This window comes from Triturus cristatus, chromosome 7 (assembly GCF_964204655.1).
Source record: "Triturus cristatus chromosome 7, aTriCri1.1, whole genome shotgun sequence".
Lineage (NCBI taxonomy): Eukaryota > Metazoa > Chordata > Amphibia > Caudata > Salamandridae > Triturus > Triturus cristatus.
Genome location: NC_140590.1, coordinates 931461520 through 931484528, shown reverse-complemented (window position 1 = coordinate 931484528; position 23009 = coordinate 931461520). Strand labels below are relative to the sequence as shown.

Here is a 23009-nt window from a genome sequence, read left to right as displayed (position 1 = left end):
TAGGACCAAGCTCACCACTTTTGTATGGTAGATCTGCAATACCGGGCTGATCGGCTTTGTCAATGATGTTTTAAATTCTTTAGTTAGTGCACCTGCTAACTGACGATGTTTTAATGCCATGGTTTCTATGTGAGGCCTCCAGTTCATTTTTTTTCTAGTATAATTCCCAGATATGTAAATGCATCTGCCTGTTCTAAAGTACCCTGTCTAGAATAATTATACCCCTAAATGATCTATGCTGGTTAAAAGCCATAAATCTTGTTTTGGTTGTGTTGATTTCTAACACTCGCATGCTGCAGAAATCTTCGAACCGAGAGATCGCGCACTGCAAGGCACTTGGGGTTTTTGAAATTATGAGCGTATCATCTGCAAACATAAGGATCGGGATTTTTGTGCGTGTTAAGACCGGGGCGTCTGATGGAAGCATAGGGGAAATTTGAATGTCTCCATTTATAAATAAGGAAAATAGTGTTGGAGCCATGACACACCCTTGACGTACCCCCTTTTCTACTGGGAAGCAGTCAATGACATTACCCTGTGTGCCCCATCAAATGGGTGCTTAATTGTCCCCATGTAACCTGACAATTAAGGACAACAGGTCCATGGGCATTCCTAGATCCTGAAGCACCAGCCACAGCTTCTTACATGAGTCTTAATTCGAAAGCTGAATTAAGATCTACAAATATAGCATACATGCTGCCCTTTCCTTACACAACAGTCCGATAGTATATTGACAAGAAGTGAAATGCTTGATCAATTGTACTGACATGTGCTTATAAACCCGCCTGAAAAGGGGTTAGGATGTCATTGGTGGTGATCCACTCCTGGACTTTTGTCAGGACTAGGCGAGCCACCAACTTTTGATTTTAGTCTGTTAGGCTGATAGGCCTATAGTTTCCTGGCAAGGACCTATCACCCTTTTTATAAATGGATATAATCTCCGCACCCCTCCAGGAATCAGAAATAGAGGCACCATGGGTTATAGCATTTGCTAAAGCATTATATACCCAGCCCATTTATCCTTGTCATGCAACGCAAATACATCAGCCCTAATGCTGTCAGGACCCGGGGCTCTCCCCTGCGATTACGCTATGGGCAGCTCTCACATCTGCTAGTTCAAAGACCAGTTTGACTGTATGCGGCGGTATGACCAAGGGCTCGCTTTCTTGTTCATCTTTTTTGACAAATTGTCTTGCAAAGTGTTTGACCCGAGCGTCAGGTGCAACATGATTTTGCGGAGGTAAAGATTGCCCCCTTCCCCATTTTACTAATTGCCAAAAATATTGGAGGTTGTTCCTTGAACATGCCAGTTTAAGATCCTGCCATCTATTTTCATCACAATCCTTTTTAGCACTATCCTGCGCTGCCTTATAAAGTTTCCTCGCTTTCTGAATACTACTTGATTTTTTTGATCTTATGGCATCCACTAGGAGGCTACGTGCCTGCTTACATTCATTATTGAACCAATGATACTGTGTCTTAACGGAGTTGGCCATATCACTAGGAGGTCCAGAAAGTAGATTCATATTTTATCAAATAGTTTATTACGGGCATTTTTCATGGCATCAAATGTCACTGTATTTGGCAGGTGTGCCACTAATTCCACTAGCGCAAGCTCAACATCTCTATTTATGGTGGACAATATATCTGGTTGTACCACTACCTTAGACAATTTGACTCGTCTCATATTGTTAGAGGTTAACAAATCTCTAGTGGATGTCAAGTTTGAAGGAGTTTTTACCTCGGACATTTCAATCCTCATACTCATGCCTAAGTGGAAATATGCACAATGCCAACAATCCACAAACAACTGCACGGGCACAAATCACTGGACCGCAGGCCAACTCAGTATCCTTTGACCCTTGATCACTGCCACTGTTAATACATCACCAGCAAGTAGGGCTCCCTTTCACACATGGAGCTGCTGTGGTTATATAAGATAGTGCAATACCACATGCCTGTGAGGGCATAAAAAAGTAAGAGCAAGGTTACAGCAGAAATAATACAATAAAGAGCGAGTGAAAAAGAAAATGAGGTCATGAGATAATGAAGCAAAACAAAGTCAGTTTATAGAAGGAAAACACAGAGACAAAATGCATCAACCAGGAAGATCTGTCATTAAAACAAGATGAGAAAATAGTTTACAGCAAAACTTCAAAGTAGACCCAAGAGGGCCAGACCCATAGCTGATTTTCAGGATAGATCACATATGATAGGTTTACGTCTATTGAAACTAAGTGTGGTTCACATAGTTAGTGGTTATTCTGAAGGCCTGGCATGGATTTAGCAAGGAGCTACCTTAGACAGCCCTGCTTTACTAATTATCAAAAAACACTCCTCTGTGCCCAGCAATTCCGCAGAACCTTACAGACACATGCTCTCTGGAACAGAGGTCAGCATGTCCCCTAGAGACAAAAAAAGATGAATCTTGAAAATGTACACTCAGGAATTAAAACTCTGGCTTCATATTCCACCATGATCTGGAAAACAAAATTTAAGAAATACTAAACCCACCAAAGGCAGTGGAAGTAACTAAAGAAGATTCCCCTCTAGAGAGATGAGTAATCGAAGGACAAAAAGATAACACACTGATGACAAATACTCAAAAAGTGCTGGACACCTTGAGGAAGAAATGGCAACAGGACAAACAGGAAAGAAGCAATTCGATTCCAAAGAGAAATCTTAATCAAAGCCAGTTACAAACTAATAACTTGCCACAAAAGACAAATGCTTACATAAATGCCGGCAACAGGGAATCTCCATCCACATTATATGGGAGTGCCACCAAATTAAAGGTTACTGGCTATAGGTTAAAACAAGACTGTAAAAATTGCCACACAGATAGAAGCGTCAGTGATGTTGTTGAGAATATAGGATGATATAGATATGACACGACATAAAAAATACTAATTAATAAAAGTTTTGTGATTGCGAAAAGATATATTGCCAAAAAATGGGAAAGCATAGAATCCCAGAGATTAAAACAATGGGAAAGGGGCAATGACTGGTGGGTGGCAGTAGAAAAGTTGTTTTTAAGATAGGGGATGTCCTGAGAAATATGATGATACTGGTCGAATGCAAGCACCTTTCTACTTGAGACCAGTAAAGCATGCAAGCAACATAGTTCTGGAAAGATTTAAACATGCATAATGATAGCCTCCTGTCTTGTAATGAAATGGTGATTCTCAAATTAGAATGCAGAGAGAATCTTGATTTCATTAAAGACAATGGAGTCTATCATTATCCCATCCACCGTACCCTATATTTATGCATGGGGTCAGGTATAAAAGAGTATATATAAAAAAAAGAGAGAGAGAAAGTGTGAAATTCTATTTGTTTTGAAAATTTGATGTATTGGTCTTTACATCTACCCTCATGGGGAAAACATTATTAATGTGTCCTGTTTCCATAGGAAGCAACTCTTTATTGGACCTTTTCTGTCGTGGAGAAGATGGAATTATTTCCTGTTGACTACGCTGTTTGGGGTGTTTCAAGTTATTTCAAGGTCAAGTTCTCTTTGTGTCACAGCCTAAAAGAGGAATATAGCAGTGTGGCATAGGCATTTATACTGTATTGTGATTCCAGAATGGAACTTGTTCATTTGTGATGTGTTTAAGTTCTTTGAAGGGCTGCATGTGGGGCAGCAAGAAAAGGTCTTTAATGAAATCAAGAATCTCTCTGCATGTTAATTAGAGAATCTACATTCTTGTGCACCCAGGACTCATCAATGCAAATCCAACTGCAGCTTAATGTGGAGAGTATCATCCTAGAATCCAACCAACTGTTAGAGATCCAATCAATAGCTCTATCCAGATTGAACTAGGGATATACTTTCTATGTGGGCTTTGTAAAAACCCTGTTTGCAGTGCTGAAAGATGTCAATGCACTAAATCTAGGCTGGTTTACGCCACATTACAATAGTCCACTTCTCCTCACACTGGCTCCTGATCAATCCATGTAGAGGTGGCCCCCAGTAACATCATCATCACATCATCGTATCTTTAATATGGTCAATTATGCGTCAGCAAATAGTTTTACCTCCCTGACATATAAATTGACATCAGTTACATCATTTACCATTTGGGGATAGGGATAATTGGAGGGATGAAAGTTACGGTAAGGTTATGATAAAGATGAGAGTTAGAGTTAGAGCGTGATAATGTCAACTCATTCATAATGTCACAATGTTAATGTGGTGAAAAAACAAATGGAAAATGTTTATTAGTGATCTACTGTTATAATGATAAGAAAATTGCAATATAATTATTGATGCTGAGTGATGTACATTAAAACCCCAGTAGCAAGCCGCCAAGGCTGTTGCAGGGACAAACCTGTGGGAGACGGGCTGCCCTATATTCAGTTGCTCGGTACAGAGATGGTCTAATTCTGATTAAAGTGCTATGCACCAGCATTGCAGAAACATGGTAATCAGAAATGAATGCCAAGTGGATGAATGTTTTTTTTGTACAGCTGTTCGACATTCTTTTTTGTGTTTTACAAGCAAAAGCGGGAGTCTGTAAAAACAAAAAAACAATAACTTTCATACGCAGGGGTCCTAGAGCATGACTTTAGAACTGCTGTTCACGCCCTCGTGCACCCACATCTGTAGGCTGGCAACCATGGCTTCTTTGTAAAAAAAAAACAATAAGTGCCAGAGTCCAAACATTTCTCAGAAGCCCACTGGAGTGTTGCCGAATGTCGGTATTGATGAATTCTGAGGCTGTTTTTCAGCTCAAGCCTCTTTTTTCCACCAAACTACTCTCCCTGTGCCTTTATCTCACTCTTGCAGGATCTTTTTCTTCCTCCTCTCCTCCCCTTTGTAACTTTTCTCTCTCTTGTTCTGAGTTAAAGTCTGATGATTAAAAATAAGTGCTGTACAAAAAAAGAGTGCAAGGGGACCCCACCTGCAACCAACGGCTCAAATTAAGATTTGGTGGCAAAGTCCTGTTCCATGGCCTCCTGGACTCCACAGTGGCTTCCCACAAGGATATCCTACAATCAGAAGCACACCTCATCATGGCCCCAAATAAATAATTGGGTCGAGAGAATAGCACTTGGCTGTGGCCACCTTAAAGATAAAGTCTGCACTGCAAAGTTTCTGACAGTCATGTTGAGGGAAAGAGGATCAGCTATGAAAAGGGATGATCGAAGTTTAGATTGGGTACTGCGCCCAAATTAGCTCTAAAGAATATAGTAAACAGTAACCATGGGAGGGAAACAGCGAGTTTTATGGGGAATGCAAACACCACGCATGATAGGGTTGCTGGGGGGTGGAGCCACCAGCCTGGTGGGCATTTTAATTGTAGGCGTAATTTATTTACCAACAGAATCGCAATGACTAAGCTTTCGAAACTTGCACCCCAGGGAAGATATGAATCTGAACAGTCTCTTATCAACAAGGTTACACACTTGATTAGGCATGTTAGGGGTTGTCGTTCGGTGAATCGCGATGATATTATCAGCGCCCGGAAGAGTCCTGTATCTAATCCAGTGTATGACATGATTGAGCTGACCCTGACAGACAGGTGGATAGGTGAGAACTTGGTGGCCCTTGACATAGGGAGTAGTCCACCTAATCACTCAAGTATTCAGTTTAAGTACTGCACGTCTGGAGCTGATTTTCCTAGTGTTCGGTATCTGGGGGATACGTTACTTCTACTGGCAGATGTACCCTGACTCGAGACACCCATCAATCCTTTGCTATATCCTACATGTTCAGTCATAACCATTGTTCCATTACTTGTGAATCCCATTGCCCTAGAGTCTACCTCTGTATCAGCTGAAGTAGCTTTTTTCCAAGGGAACACCTTAAGTAACGTTTGTCCAGCTTTGGCGGGGATTTATCTCAAACTCTCTGACCCTGGATGGTTTGTTTTTATTAGAGGCAACAATCTTTGCATTTTTCAAGAGACATGGGCTGTGGAAAGGGTATTTATAGATGGCTACACCACATATAGTGTGGACGCGCTGGCTCCAAAGAAATCAGGTAGAGCTAGCGAAGGATTAGCTATCTTTGTAAAAAATTATACAGGTTGTACCCACAAACATCTGTTGATTGAATCACATGATCAAATGGGTATTCAGCTTGTTTTCTCGTCAGGATTAACTTTGATTGTTTTAAACGTTAACGCTAGGTCGGTCCCCTCAGGCACTGATTCCCCAGTTTTGATCCTGCCTGATGATAGGATTGGCAGCACCAGACTAAAATCATAGTAGCTAGAAACTTTAATGCTATGTTTGAACCTTCCCCTTTAATCAATACCCTTACTGAAAAGGAAGACGAGTTTTGGGGAATTCCTACCTTGACCCACAAAGCCCATTGTCACGATTTTACCTATGTAGCTTTCCAGCTTACCTATTTGGTGTTCTAGAAAAGCATGCTACGGTGGGAACTGTTTTGATTCTGATAGGCAGATTTCTTTCAAGAGGGGCTTTAGTCTCAGTGTCATTGATTATATCTTGGTGGATGTTAGTATTTGGTAATTAGTGGGTGATATGGTGATTCCCTCTCGGTCGGACAGTGATCATAACCCCTTAACTTTAACTATGAGGGGCGCTCCTCTCTAAAGAGATTTCCCCGGATGGTACTCTACTGTCCAAGAACCCCTCTTAACAAATAATCACAGGAGAGTCATTTGGCCTAGGGTTCTTGAGCTTAGCAAACTGCATACAAAGATCTATGATTTATTTGTGCATTACCTCACTGGCATCAAAAGTGCATTCCCTTCACCTAAGCATATTTTAGTAATGCACAGTGAGTTTTATGAGGCATTGGAAAATGTATTTTTAACCAATTTATCTGGGAAGAAACCTATTGTACGGAGATAATTTGGATGGTTCACCCCTGAGTGCAAGCAAGCAAAGTACAAGCTGACCAATATCATCAAAGAGGGTGATCGCTTAGATCTAGTTACAGCACGAAATAGATACAGGAGTGCTCCCACTCGAGCCAAATGCGACTGGGCAGATAAGAATTGGCAGGATCAATTGGTGGCTGCCCGACGCAATGATAGTCATTCCTGTTGGAAAATCATAGCTCATGGGAGGCTAGATAGCGTCACTACGCCATGTTACCATACCCAGCCAGAGAATTGGGCCAACCACTTTACCATGTTATGTCACAAGGGAGAAGCCATTTGTATTGGGAGTGTAACGGGGGGTCAAATACCAAGCCCATCCACTGGTACACCCTTATGTGCTAACAACATCAACCTATCCTTTAATTTAGATGATACACACAAGGCTTTTGACAGTTTAAAAATTGCAAAAGCACCGGGGCCCTATCGGATACCCGGTGACCTGTATAAATCTGGCCCTTGGTATGGGCCCCATATATTAATCTTCTGTCTAATGCCAGAGTTGGTGGAGGAGAAATTCCGGAGACATGGAGAGGGGCAGAGATAATTGCTATTGATAAGAAAGAAGACGCCTCGCACCCCTCCAACTATAGCTTAATTCGATTGAGAGATAACTTGCAGAAAATTTTCGCAAAGCTAGTTCTAGATAAATTATATGCATGGATAGATGACAAAAATATATTGTCGCCCTATCAAGCAGGCATCCATGTAAAAACTAGTACATGCGACCAGGCCTTTAAGTCTGAATTACTTACCTGGAAATATGTGCTGCTTAAAAGGCAAAATTGTATGTGGCATTTGTCAATTTATGAGCTGCTTTTGATCTGGTGTCCCGAGAATTATTTTGGAAAGTTTTGGTAGGTCTTGGTGCACCCACCAACTTGGTAAATCTACTAGTGAGGTTTCACAAGGATAACTACGCGCCGGTTAGATGGGGGAAACAGGGCGAACTAACTAGTAAGATCCCTATTCGGTGAGGGGTGAGGCAAGGTTGCATGCTCGCACCAACCCTGTTCTCCTTGCATGTAAACGAGGTTGTCAATGCCCTAAGGGACTGTGAAAATGATTCTCCGCTCATGAACACAACAAGATACCGATTCTGCTATTTGCAGATGATTCTCTACTCATTTCGAGGACCCATATGGCCTACAGAACTCACTTGATACATTTTTGGCTTTCTGTGCAACTAAGGGCCTAAAATTGAACCCAGAGAAAATCAAGTTTATGGTTTTCGGAAGGGCAAGGCCAGATCAAGAACAGTGAGAATCGCAGTGAAACCCCTTGAAAGGGAAATTTGTTTCGATTACCTTGGGGTGGCGTTGTCTAGTTCGCTAAGCTGGGGACCACAAGTAAATAAAAGTTACTTTATCTTGTGTCATAAACCTAAATTGTTTTCATAGACAGATACCCAAACTCGAACACTCACCCCTGCCCTGGAGGTTTTTCGAGCGAAAGCCCAAAGTACTTCCCTTTATGGGGCAGAGCTATGGGGTCACGTCAATACCCACAAGCTGGGGATGTGGCCTCACTAAAACCCCTGATATACTGGTTGCGCTTGTGGACCACGCCAGAGTTATTTGACTATCGCGAGTCACTGAGGAAGGTCCTAAAGATTAGTGGTGCCAAACATGGCTACTCCATGTTGCAACTTGGTGTAGGACTTTGGGAATGGCTAAGGTGTGGGATTGTCCAGACAAGATTAGAAAACAAGAAATAGCTAATGCAAAGAGCAAGTATTGGGTGTACGTGACGGATCGGTATGCAACGAGTATAATCTCAGGGCGCTTAACCACACAGTTCTCCAGTAGCGGCCCGTGGAGGGAGTGCTGCTGGGCAGTGGGGCGGGGTGGGGGAGGAGCAGGGTGGGGTGTAGTAAACTACGTAATACTGCCCAATGGAGGTAAGTAAAGAAAGAAATAAATAAACCGAAATTCGTTTTATTTATTTATTTCTTTACTTACCTCCATTGGGCCGTATTCCGTAGTTTACTACCCTCCACCCTGCTCCTCCCCCGCCCCCCCTCCCCCACCGCCCAACATCACTCCCTCCATGGACCGCTACTGCAGTTCTCAAGTTTTAAGCCATACTCCAAGCTTGAGCCCTTTCTAGAACTGATCTTGCCACCATTGAAAAAAAGCTTACCTGTGAGATTTCATTTGGGCTGTTTGGCATCCAGGTCTTTTAATACCCGGGCCATTGATCATGATAAACCTGTGTGCCCTGCTTGTAGCTTAGTGAGGGAAACCGAGGAACAATTTTTGTTCTTCTGTACCGAATACTATCTCCCCCGAAGGAAGTGGATGCGCCCGATTTGTTTGAATTTGGAAACCAGACATTATTGGGAGGCATACAGGAACCTAAAAATGTACACATCTATTCCTATTGTTTTCTCTGTAAGTCACTTTTTATTGAATGTTTGGTTTAGGTGCTAGAAGGCTGTAATCCATACTGATTAAGAGGTTTTCCCTTACTAAGTGTGTCAACATGTTTTTGGTAATATAGTTGCCTGTCTGAGGGGAGTTTTTTATGATTAGTTATTTGCATAATGCATTTTTCTCTGAAGAGAGAATATTACTGTTGGGGATTTTACTGCCATTGTTTTATGGTGGTATTTATATTTTTATCCAATTTTATCGGGAATGTAAGAGTATTTTAGTAATTGATTATTATGCATATGTGCTTTGATGGTTTGGAAACGTCGCCTACCTTTCCAACACTGCGAGGCGGTCTTATTAATGCCCGTTCGCTATGTAAAAATGCTCAAAATATACATGAGCTTATCTCTGAAAATGAACTCGATTGGCTTCTGATTACTGAGACATGGCTTAAGCCTTGGTGTAATCCTGATTTGGCTATAGCTCTCCCGGAAAATTTTTCTATTCAGCGTCTAGATAGAAAGGAACAACGGGGAGGAGGTCTTGCTGTTATATATCGTAGTTCATTAAAATGCTCCTCCCATGAACTTGTTGAGATTAAGGGAGGAGAAGCGTTAGCATTCTCTTTGGGAATACATGATTCATTTACATTCTCAGGTGCACTTATCTATCGCCCTCCAGGCCCCCCTAAGGAATTCTTGGAAACTGTGGGTGAAGTACTCAGTAACTTGGTACTCAGATTCTCGAATTTTACCATACTAGGTGATCTAAATCTGCATCTTGACTCTCCAAAAGCTCCTGGAGTCGACTGCTTTATTGATATTATTAATATTCTAGGACTCACTCTTTTGACTCATCAATATACACATTCGGGAGGCCACGTATTAGATTGTATTTGCTCTAATTCCATCAGGCTGACAGTTAAACCTCCCTGTCCTCAGATTTGGTCTGACCACTTCTTCATCCCGTTCCATATTTCATTAACTCATAAAATGTCGGATATAACCACAAATAATAGCACCACTCCCAACCTGATCTGTAAACCTAACTGGAAACAACTATCCAGCAGACTTGATGTGTTGGATGCTCCTGGAATTGGTACTTTGGTGCCAACAGGTAACACCTCTGTAGATAACCAAAAGTTGCGAGATTGGTTAACTATGATAGGCCATCAATTAGGTCCTACCAGCACTAAAAATCCTATCAAAACGAAAAAGAAGGCTCCTTGGTTTACATTACCCTTGAGAGTAGAATTGGGAAAACTAAGAATACTAGAACGTCGGTGGCGCAGGCATTATGAGACCACTGCCCGTGACACTTATAAACAGGCCAGAAGACAGTATCATGCAGATATAAAATCAGCCAAAAAAGCTCACTATCTTCAGGCTATCGAAACAGCAGCTCAAGAGCAAAGAGAAATCTTCAAAATAGTTAAGGACTTTATGAATCCTTCTGTCTTGTCGCAGGAGATTCCGCCATCTCAAAGCCTATGTAATGATATCTCGGATTATTTTGAGAACAAAATTCTTAAAATCGTGAGAACCTTTCCCCCAGCTTCTTCTATTCTAGAAGCAGATGAAAGAGTGGAGAGGGTGAAACCTCCAACTAGTCTGGATACATTCGCCCCTGTCTCCCTTGAAGACTCCCTTAAAGCCATTCTTGCGAGCAAATCTGGATCCCCCTTTGATCCTTGCCCTCCTTTGGCTCTACAATTTTTAGCAGAAACCATTAATCCCATCATAAACAGCATCATAAATTCATCTCTAGCGACGGCAGATGTCCCTAGTGATTGGAAGCTTGCTGCTGTCAAGCCGCTTCAGAAAAAGAATCTTGCCGACCCAACCACCCTCTCTAACCTACGCCCAATCTCCCTGCTTCCGGTGATGTCCAAGCTGACTGAAAAATTCGTGAATAACCAACTCACGAGTTTTCTGGAAACAAATGATATTTTACATCCTAATCAGTCAGGGTTTCGGTCAAAACACTCTACCGAGTCTGCCCTATTGTTTACAACTGAGACACTCCGTATGGCTATCGACCAGGGAAAGAAGGCGGTCCTTATTCTACTTGACCTGTCGGCAGGTTTTGATACGGTCTCACATAACATCTTAGTGGACCGTCTAGCTGCCGCGGGGGTAGATGGGACAGCTCTGATCTGGCTGAGAAACTTTCTTAGGGACAGACACCAAATTACAGTACTGGGCCAGTATCAATCTGAAGCAAAAGCCCTCAGCTCTGGAGTTCCCCAGGGTTCGAGTTTAAGTCCCATACTCTTTAATCTGTACTTGGTCCCCCTGATAAAATTGATCGCTTCCTTTCAGATCAGTACCATCTCGTATGCTGACGATACCCAGCTTATTTTAGTATTAGACAGGGATCGAGCTGGTGCCGAAGAAAATCTCAAAGAGTGCCTAGCCGCTACATTTAAATGGATGACTGATAATCATCTTAAATGTAATGCCGATAAGACGGAGATTCTGCCAGTTGGAAAAGAAAATCTGTTTTCCCCGAAAGGTTGTTGGCCTGATGATGAGGTAACTCCTCCCAATACCATCACATCAGTCCGGAACTTAGGCATTACATTTGACAATCAGTTGTCTTTTAAACAACAAGCTGTTGCTGTAGCTGGCACATGTTTTCATATAACCAAAACCTTGAGAAAGTTCTCTGATTTCTTGCCATTATCAGCCAGGAAAACTGTTGCAGTAGCCTTGATCACTTCTAGGCTGGACTACTGTAACAGTTTATATGCTGGAGCCAGCAGATCGGTACTCCACAGATTACAAATGGTCCAACATGCAGCGGCCCGCCTAGTATTAGACTGGCCGCGCAGATCATCGGCTTCTGCAGCAATGGACGCTTTACACTGGCTCCCAATTGCAAAGAGGATTCTTTTTAAGGTCCTCTTGACTACCTTTAGGGCTTTTCACCATCAAGGCCCTAAATATTTAAGCCAGGGCTTTAGACGATACAATCCGGTACGTTGCCTAAGATCTGTGGGCCAGAACCTGTTGGTTATCCCTAAATTCAGGCTGACAACCAAAGGTGGCAAATCCCTTTTCGTGTTGGGCGCTAAGGCCTGGAACAAGCTCCCCCTTTCCTTACGTTCCATGTCGGATGAAACCCAATACAGGAAAGCATTAAAAACTTGGGTATACTCTATGACCGATTCAGCTTGCATAGCAATGGTTTAAGATGTAGTGTCTTGCGCGAACTGTGTCTACTCTCCCCCCCTTCTCGTACATCTGAGCGGGGTGAGCGCCAAGATACTCCCTGGAGTGATAGTAGCGCTATAGATGCAGACTTTTACATTACATTACATTTTACATGATGATGAGTACCATTTAGTTGTGCAGGAATAAATACGTGCAGCTCAATGCCAAGAATGTGCACTTTACGAATGTACATGTGAAATTATATTTAAAAGTTGGAGGCTCTTATTCGTATGGACCAAAGGTCTACATGGTCATTATTCTTAGTCTCCATATGTCTATGATGTATGTATTGTGTCACATTTCATTTAAAAGTCAGATGTGTGTCCACACCCTTGTACGGTGCTACTAGATCTTCAGGGCCTTGGCTCATGCTCAATGGCACCACAAAACAAATTAATAAACTAGTTCAAGGCTGTGGGGACAAATGTACAAAGCTTTTTGGAGTTTGCAAACAGCCCCATTAGCAGAATCATGCCATTTGCGACAGTAAAAAAGCTTTTCTTAATGTACAAAGGCCCAATTTGCGATTCGTTAACCTATTGGGTTTGCAATTCAGTATTATGAAGGGGCGTGTTTAGGGCATCCCTTCCTAATACCGAATCGCAGTGGTATGTGGGAATTTTGCTAAAATTTACAAATGGAAAGGGGTCCCCATGGGACCCTTTCCCCTTTGAGAATGTTTGTAAAAACATTTTTTAAGAGCTGGCAGTGGTCCCATGGACCAATGTCTGCTCTTAAAAAATTAAAAGAAAACTTTTCATTTTTCTTTTTGAAATGTATCCCATTTTCCTTTAAGGAGAACGAGCTGTATTTTTTTTTTTTAATTGCCTTCTGGAAAAGCAATCACAGACATGGTGGTTGGCTGACTCCAGCATTCCACAATCCCTGTGATTTTTGCGATTCCTAATGGGCCGCAAACTGAGACCTACCTCATGAAAATTCATGACAGAGGTCCACTTTGAATTGCCAAATGTGTTAAACACACATTTGTACATGGATGTTTGCGATTACCAAATAGCGATTTGCAAAAATAGCAAACACTTTTCTGGCCCATAGATCTGTGCGCGGGCTCATTGTTACTGATAAAAGCTGCATGAAGGTAATGAGATGCCAATTTCAATATGATGTCTGCCAGTATGACATAACTTGCGTGTGTCTGGTCTCAAATCTCCCTGCAGGCACTCACAAACACATAGGCAGCTATGTGGGCCTGTTTACAGAATACAGATTAAAAGCACTGTATGTATTTTTGGAAGGACAAGCAGGGCTTCCAGTAAGTGCATGATTGGATCCCTAAGCATATATCTGATGACACTAACAAGATATCTTGTGAATATTGGAGCGTTTTATAAAATTATTTGTTGAATTTCTCATTCTTTGAAACATTTGCCTTAAGTTAAGATTTCTAAAATGTGAACTCCTTGGTCTAGGAACGAGGGCCGGAGTCTGATTTTCCAATGGATTCCAATTAAGGGTTCTGAATCCCACACACTTGTTGTTCCAGCAGCTCTATCACTAACAGCCACCAATTTCAAGGGAGTCCAACTCTAAGACCTTTCTATTTTGAGGAACTCACACCATGAAACCAGCCTCGCTAGTGGTTTGCGAGTACTTTAAGGGCATTGAGGCATCATGTTTCCCACTAACAAGGGACCAGGACATTTTCAGGCCTATCTTCAATACACGCGCAATGCCGCAGTTGCAAACACACGAGGATATGCTGTAATGAATTATTTTTTTGCTCAAATGTTTGATCCATATTTAAATTCGAATGTGAATAAACACTCAATTAGATTGATAAATTTTTGAAGAAATCGAATAGCTTCAGAAATTCCGCCAGGATATAGAATAACAGTGAGCAAATATTGCTTCCCAATGTGATAAAATGCTGTCAGTGATCTGATCTGATGGTGAATAAGAGCAACAATCAACTTGTATATCTGAGATACACTCAAGATTGTGTTCCAATAATTACACACTGAATTTATGATGGGGATAGTCGGGTGAAAATCTTCACTATTTAATTGCTCCAGAAAAACCAGAAACATTACTGAAAAAGCTGACAGGGGTACATAACCTATAGGTGTCTTGTATGTTACTAGGTAGACAAATACTCTAATCCAGAGGTCCCCAACTTTTTCTGTAATAAGAGCTACTTATGTTCAATGTAAATCTCCATTAGCTAAAAATATTATTAGAGGTAGTTTAGTGACCACAGCAGACAAGATTGCATTAGAGGCCATATTATGCATGACTACTAGCTGTAATCACCTCAGGGCATCGGGCATGGTCGCCAACAGCAGTGGAAAAGATGCTTTGTCAATGTGGAATGACTCTGCATGGACAATCCATAAACGCCACAGCTGCACTAAGTTGATAATATTAGTAATAGGTCTCCCCACCCCAACACTGCATGATTTATCACTCAAATATCAGCTTTAAATATATTTTGAAAAGTCAACTTATTTTCTCAAACATCAGCTTATGATTTATGAAAATACACATATTTTTCACTCAAATGAACACTTTTTAATTTAATTTAAAATATATAGGATTCAACTAAGCAAAAGCATCCAATTTAGTAAGCTGTCTGCACACAGGAGAGCTGCTGACAGGTAGGTGGAGAGCTACCAGTAGTTCACAAGCTAGTCGCTGGTGAAACCCACGCTATTCTGAATAATATAATGGTATTATGATCAAATTATGTCAAGATATTCAAGGGCTAATTACGAATTGCTATCCATTTGGACAAATGTACAACCAAACTCCCCATTTGCATCTCAAGCAGTTTTCCAAAATCTGGCAGCCCGCTTCACTTAGGAATGGCACAGTTTGTCAGTGCAGCTCCACGGTGAAATGTGCCTCACCTGTTGATAGAGCCGACACAGACTCAAAGTGAGTTAAAGGTTTTTCTCTCAAAGTGTGAGGTGCTAAGTGCAAACATCAGCTGTACAAAGGAGTAGTGAAAGAGAGGAAACACTTAGTCCAACGAATACATGACCAAATATTTCTTCCTTTTCTTCCTGCTCTTTTCCACACATTGATGTCATTCTCCCTGGTCACCCAGTCGTGAGGGAACAGTCTGGCTTGTCTAGGAAGATGTGTGCCTAAAGATCAGTGTAGGAGATGAATCTTGATGCGCCGGTGGTCTTTTTATCTAAGCATAGTTTTGCTTAGCATATGGTTAGCATTTGGTTATGGCTAAGCATAGTTTTGCTCCTTTCTTTCGACTGCAGATGCATTTCTTCATCCATTCTTTGAAAAATCTATGTTGGGGGTACTATTCTGGTCTTGCTGTTCTCAAGCCTTACAAAGCCCACATTTAAATTTTTCATGTGATGGTCGCTTAACAGCCAGACCAACATTACTCTCACAACTAGAATGCCAGGGCCCCTCATTAATTCAGATTTGCTTGTATTTTGTGTGCAGCATGACAACGTATAGGTGAATACTCATATACTCAAGTGGTTGTGTGATCATCTCCCAGCTGCCCCAACTTTTCATAATTTTCTTCAGTTCTCATACGCGTTCCCCTTCCTCCCTGGGAGGTTAATGTTTTAAAAAAGGAATGCCTCAGTAAACTGCATGAATCCCCATTGGTGCATTTCCTTCTTCTTCTATCACATGTGCACTATGTCGCCAGGGCACACCTTTTTCACAGATAGTTAAATCTAGGTATTGGAAATACTCAACTATTTTCTAAATATTGTTTTAATTCTAAAGTCCGTATCCATTATTTTATTTGTTGACCTCTAGCTAGTTCTATCTGCATTGGACATTTACTACTATTAAGGATTTCTCTATAAGGACTAAGTAGCCATTATACCATAGTATGTGGATCATTTCCCATTTACATTCAAAAACATCCTCGGTCGTCCTATCAAGATGCTTCTATAAATTAATTGTCTCTATGTTTAAGAGGACAAGTATGAGTAGCCAGTCTATTTCACTTCTTTAGTTCTGTTCCCTTCCATGGTCTCTAACATAGTTTCTCGAATTTGACATGGATTGTTGTGCCTTCATTTAAGTTTTTTAAAGTAAGTTTTAATACTGGATCAATGGATGTCTATTTAATTTTCTTAGAGTCTTGGCTGCCTACTGTGTCAAAATGTTGTTCTAATCAATGAATGTTATAATGTCTTGTATCTTCAAATGTCTTCTATCCCCATAATTAAAACAGATTTCGGGACTACGTTCATATCCCTTCAACAGGAGTAACATGAACAGGTATTTCTAGACAACAAAAAATAAAGTTTTATAAATATGTTTCAGATTTTATCCTTATAATTGCACGAAACATATCCCAGTGTTAGCTGAAGAAATCTTTCTTCCATTTTGCTTATGTAATCATTGAATTAGGAAAACAGGTCAAGCAAGCAATACTTTTAACAAATCCCTAACTTAAAAATTAAACATTCAAGAAAACGTTTACTATTCAGAGCATCAATGAACCCATCTGTTAAAAGCTCAAACAAGCAATACTATTTTAACAAGTCTTAAGTTAAAGAATAAGAACATGAAAGAAAACAGGCATGATTGTGCACTTTACTGAAACCATAGGAGTTAATGTATGAAAAAAATAAATCCACCAACATTCATGTTTGAATAAATGGTGTAGATGATCAGGAGTTTAGATGAGCTTAAGTAAAACTCATTAGTTAACCATGGAATTAAAAGCGAGAAGTGCAGAAGTGCATGTGAGTCATTTAATTATGACCAAAAAAGAAGACAAATGTGCTGATTTGGTTGTACATGGCTGATGATGACAGAATAGTAATACTGTCGAGTAAGAATGAATTACGCTTGAAATGAATGGCTGTCAAGCGTCGAGAAGGCTTGCTCTTGATGGTAGCAGTGCACATAGTATAATTATGACGCTATCAATAGGAAATATATTTATAGAACTTTATTTTTGCTTTTTAGACACCCTTTCTAATATTATTCATGAAGATGGGCCATCAACCAAATCTTGAAATAAGTAGAGTTTAATAAGCATATTGGAATGGGCGTTATTGAATTTATGTGAGCAACTGCGATTCGACAGCAAAGTGATGTAAAGTGATATATTCAATGTTTCATTTAATCTAAGCAATTGGCGACTGCTCAGACTACATTCCATACCATCGTTTTTCACCTGCCAATCCATTCTAGATAAAATCCTGCAATATGCAAATGAGTCTTGGCACAGCTCCAATAAGAACAATCTAAACAAACTGCCAGGCCAGGCCCCCCTTCAGATGGGAACACATGCAACTCCAGACCAGTTTCGACTACTTAGGCCTCATCAGTGAGCTATTGCTTCAGAAGGGTGACTACGCAAGGTATCCATGTATGGGCATACTGGTGGCACGCAGGGTGTCTACTGCAACAAACCAGAAAGTACTGTGAGGAATGCTTGAATTAATCTGAGTCACTGGCAATCACTTACAGGCACATTGCATTCTATTTTTTTTTTGCCCACTACACCACTCAAAACAGAGCTCAGTTATAAACAAACCAGTCTTGATTTTGCTCCTGCAGGAACAGTCAAGCCTTAACTGTCAGATTCCCGCCTAATAAGAACACAAAGGTAGACTCAGGCCATTTTCAGCCTATTAGGCCTCATCAGTTAGGTTTAGCTTCAGTCCTGTGGCGTGCTAAGTATGGCACACACATCTGGGCATACCTGTCGCTCTTAGAGCATGTACCACAACAAACAAAAAAGTGATCGAAGAAATGAATTAAGTAATCTGATTTATTAAAAGCTGGTGTCTGTCTAAACTGACATTGTGGGTAAAATGAAGGACTGGAGTGTGGCCTCTGCAATTGGCAGTGACTGAGATGTTTTGTGAGCATTCCACGCATCATCTTTGTGTTTTCCTCCGTTAAAATACATTATAAAATATTAACATCCTCTCTTTCAGCACAGGGGTGAGCGTGATGCTGCCTTGCACTTCCTTGTGCTGCATTCCACGCTTTGAATGCCATAATGACACTCCTGCAGCATGCCTCTTCTTGTCTTCCACCACTGTTGGTGTACTTAAATTATTCCTTGTTACAGCTCCTTGTCTTTTCTCTTGTGGGACCCCAAATCACTTCCACCAGTCAGCTGAACATGAACATCAAGCTAGGATTTTATAAATGCTTTAAAAAGAAGAATCTCTTGCTACTTCATGTAACAGACCAACTTGAAGGTACGCAGTGCTTAATTTGTAAAAGAATAAGTATTGGTGCCCAAAGCTCTGCTCAGAAACCCGTGTCCGGTTCAATTAAATGTTGGGCACAGATACCTAGAGCTGCGTAGCCTTGAATCCACCTCATGTCTCTTTAATTCACTACCAGACACTCCCTGCTCCTTTATCTCACTCCTGCAGGTTCCTGCTTTGTCCCTTTGGGAATTTGTTTTCCATCTTTCTCTTCCTTTGTCTTTCCTTTTTTTGTGTTTTTCCCTCTCTTGCTCTTGGTAATTGTCTAATACAGAAAAGGAACTGCCGCTCAACAAAAACGATTGCCGGTGGTCCCCACTTGGAATTGCTGGCTCAAATTAGCACTAGAGGTACATGAAGGACACGAAACCTGATAGCAACAACATCACGTTTATGACAAGGCAACACCACTGTCAATTTGTTGGAACGTGTTATTGTGTATAGTAAAAAGTAAACGTGAAAACTGGACTTCGAAGTGGAACCGCATTGCTTCAAAATGAATTGGTGTGGAAACATAAATCGGGTTGCACCAAGCAATTTAAGGAAACTTAAAAAGAAGTAATTGCATTTAATATTCAAGTGTTCAATTGAGAAGATGAATTTATTTGCCTATATACCTCAGTAATTGCTCATATCCTCTGAGACCGAAAATCCAGACATGTACCTTAACATGTGCTAATAAAGTTTATTAATCACTTGCAAGTTAGTTTTCTACCTGCTTGAAAGTCACTAAAGCCTTAGCATTATTGCACACTTACACACATTTTACACAAATGTCCATGCCGTTATCCTGTGCTTTAAACAGCACACCTTAGCGTAAGTGTCTTGGTAAGCGTAGCCTCGTTCTGAATTTGGTACAGCAAGACGAGGATTGCCAAAAGCAGGAGGGCTGGCTTTTGCTGGAAGACCATTGTGTTCGTGTCCCAAGATCTTCTTGCGTTCTTCCCACGAGAACATCTTGGCACGCGTTCATTTATGCATATCTGGAGGCTTCGGTCTGTCACGTTTTCCTGCTTTCATTCACTTGCATTGAGAAAAAGTGTATAAATGTAGCACCAAAATGTATGGCTTTTAGCATTACTTGCCCCACCTGATCCTGCTCAGGGGAGAAACGCTGGTCCTCTGATTTGACCATTGCGTTGCTTATTTTGAATGCTTGCTGGCTATATTTTTTCATTAAACAAGTTAGACTTTTGTGTGCTATCCCAAGTGTCTATTTTTTTTTACAATAATGAAAAAAGGAATTTTTGTACAAAGATAAATCACGTGCACACAAGTTCTAAATAAAGAATTTGTATAGATTTCTTGAATATTATGTGTGGTGGCCCGCAAGACAATTTGCTAAAAAGCAATCTGCTTTAAAGTTCATTGGATGTGCCAAATTAATCAAAGTGCAATATGCTGGTGGCACACAACTATGTGAAAAAAGAAAAATATGTGTATATTCTTCGCAAGAATGTTATTATAGTGTTTATTACATTGTTTCTGATTGCATGACTTATATATTCTTCCACTGCTGACCATTCCGTTTTGCAGGATGCAAATTGTGATTTTTTGCGACTCGCTAAAATGAACATACTAATGTATCTCAGACACATTTAGCGATTCCCAATGGGATTGCAAATTACTTGCTTCATCAATATTCATGGGGCGGGTCACCATTTGTGACCTAGTGGGAATGAGCTACAATCACAGGGATGGTGGCCTGCTGGGGGCAGCAGACCACCATGTCTGGCTTTGCTTTTTAAAAAATATTTTCGCTGCCAAACACAAAAGGGAAGGGGTCCCGTGGGAAATTGGTGGCCATGCGATTTTTTAGCGACTGCATTTGCGTTCGCAAAACAATCATACATTTCCCTGCAACTCGCTATTAGGAAGGGACGCTCTTGGCACACCCCTTTGTTAATAGCAACTTGCAAACCCTCTTTTGCGAGTGGGTAATAGGTTACCGACTCGCAAAATAGGGTTTGTACATTCTCCAACCCTTTTTAGCAGTCACAAACAGCCTGATTTTCCATTTGCGACCACTGAAAACAGTCGTCCATCTGGCCAAAAGTTCCTTCTCTGCCTCAAATTCTGAAACCCGACGATAGTTCAATTGATTCTATTAGGCACTGCTGAAACATTTCATCTAGGATTTTAGTGCAACTGAAGGTACTAGACTCTTTCCATCCACAACTGAAACTGGCCACCATATTGGCTAAATCTATCCTCAATCCAATCCAGTGGCGGGCGACATGGCTCGCGGGTGGCGGGGTGTGCACGTCGGGGGTGGCAATATAAAAAAAAACACTTACCTTACCGCTGATTGGTCTGAGAATCTTTGTTCAATGCTCAGCCATGAAATCGGAGCCTGGGCTGTAATGCATCCTGCATGGAGAACAGGGAAAGTGCGCATGACTGTTTTGGGCAGCCTGAGAGGGCCGGCCAAACAATCATGCGCACTTAGGAGTGGGAAAACCACTCCTCCCCTGCCCTGCTCCGAGAGCAGAGCAGTCCCGCCCACCTGCCCACCCGGAAACATAAAATGGTAATAACTCAAAGTTATTATCATTTTATGTTTCCTTTACTTTGCACTGCTAAAAACCAGTGAGGCGACACTCCTCCACCATGGCAGAGGAGCAGTCACTATTCACACCTGAGCCCTGATTCCTCTTGCCTCAATTCTTGACCTCTTCTCTATTCACAAAAAAATGATATAAGGAAATGATCATCCCCGCTTTGAAGGCGGTAAGATAGTCTTGCAATATATGGCACTTCGAGCCAGCCCAAAACTTTAAATTAAGCGTTTTCCCAGCCCGCTGAGTTGGGCCCTCCACCACCCACACTGTGCACAGATTTGCCATGTCCTCTAAAAAAGATGTGGCAACTTTGTGTAGTTCTTATCTACATGTATATTAAAATCTCCCTAGACAATTGGCTTCTGCTACTCATCACAGTACCATCAATAACTCCAAAGGTTCTTCAATAAAAGAAGGTCTAGCCTTCAGGCGGCGATACACCAATGTCACTTGATGGCTGAAACCCTCCAACAGTTTTTTGGGTTTATGTGATTTACTTTAGAGATCTTAAGCCCCTCTGAATGTGTAATGGCCACTCCCCCACCAATTCCATTTCTGTTTTCATGCCTAATACCCATTGTTTTAGTTTATGAACTTTGGTCGCTACAGGCAGGCATTGCAAAGGCCACACTCTTACCTGTCTCTGGTTTTCAGCACCACCGCTGAGCCACAGTGTGGCAGTGGCTGTGGCCGCCACTGTGGTGCACAAATTTCCTGGCCTGTGGTATCTGAGAGTGGAGACAGCTTCATACAGCTCCCACCTCCCCGGCCTGGGAAGCCATGGTATATAACTCCACAGTTTTCGTTCTCACTCTTCTGGCAATGCATCTCTAACCTCAGCATCCACACCAGCTGCGGCCCATGCAGGTAAGAGCTGTGGGGCAATGGAGCCAGGTGGGGGTGGGTTCAACCGAGATTGAGGGAAAAATTATTATTTATTTGATTTTTCCTCATGCTCGTCTGTTGAATCCCCCCTCCAACCCAGCCCCACCGCTCTTACCTGCACGGGCTGCTCCTGATCCACACACCTCTGACATTGCACCTCCACCCTCAACAGTGGCACAGGTCTGACAAAGCACCTCCATTGTAATCACAAAAACGGGTCTGACAGTGCACATCAATCTCCAGTCTCATACACATCCGGCAAAGCACCTCACCCTAGCATCCACACTTCTATGAAACTCACATCCATCCTCCACGCTCACGCTGCTCTGACAACGCACAAAAGCCACACAACTGCAGCAGTACCCTCCATGTTTATCACTGACACTGATATATATATATGATAAAGCACCTCAGTTCTCAGTCTCACACAACTCCAGCAATGCACCTCAATTTTCAGGACCTGCACTACAATACCAATGCACCACCACCCTTCACACCTTTACTACTCTGTATACACCACTCCATTGAGAGGAGCAACACAGCTCCATCGAAGGCACCAACACTGCTCTGCTCCAACTCCCGCACCATTGGGGCACACCCACTGCTCTGGCTAGACATTTTCATCTCCCTACCCCAAGCACCCACACAGTTCCAACAATGCTCCTCCAGTCTCAGTGCGAATATATACCACTACATCGCATGCGTTTACAACGCATGTGATTACAACGCGGTCGTTACAAGGACCATGTTGTTAAATCGTGGTACCTTTGCAACACTAGTCGTTACAATGACTTGCTGTAGGGGGTACTGAATGTTGGAATAGTATAATTTACTATTCCAACTCCACTGTGTGCAACAGTAGGGAAGGTGTTGGAATAGTAAATTATACTATTCCTTAGCTTAGACCACCCCCTATAGCACGTCGTTATAA

At 41.6% G+C, this 23009-nt stretch overlaps 1 protein-coding gene across 3 annotated transcripts in view; it reads right to left on the bottom strand.

The window, feature by feature from the left end:
* The window catches only part of SLC23A1 (solute carrier family 23 member 1), a 473358-nt gene that overhangs the window by 267797 nt on the left and 182552 nt on the right, over positions 1-23009 (bottom strand). The window lies entirely within an intron of this gene.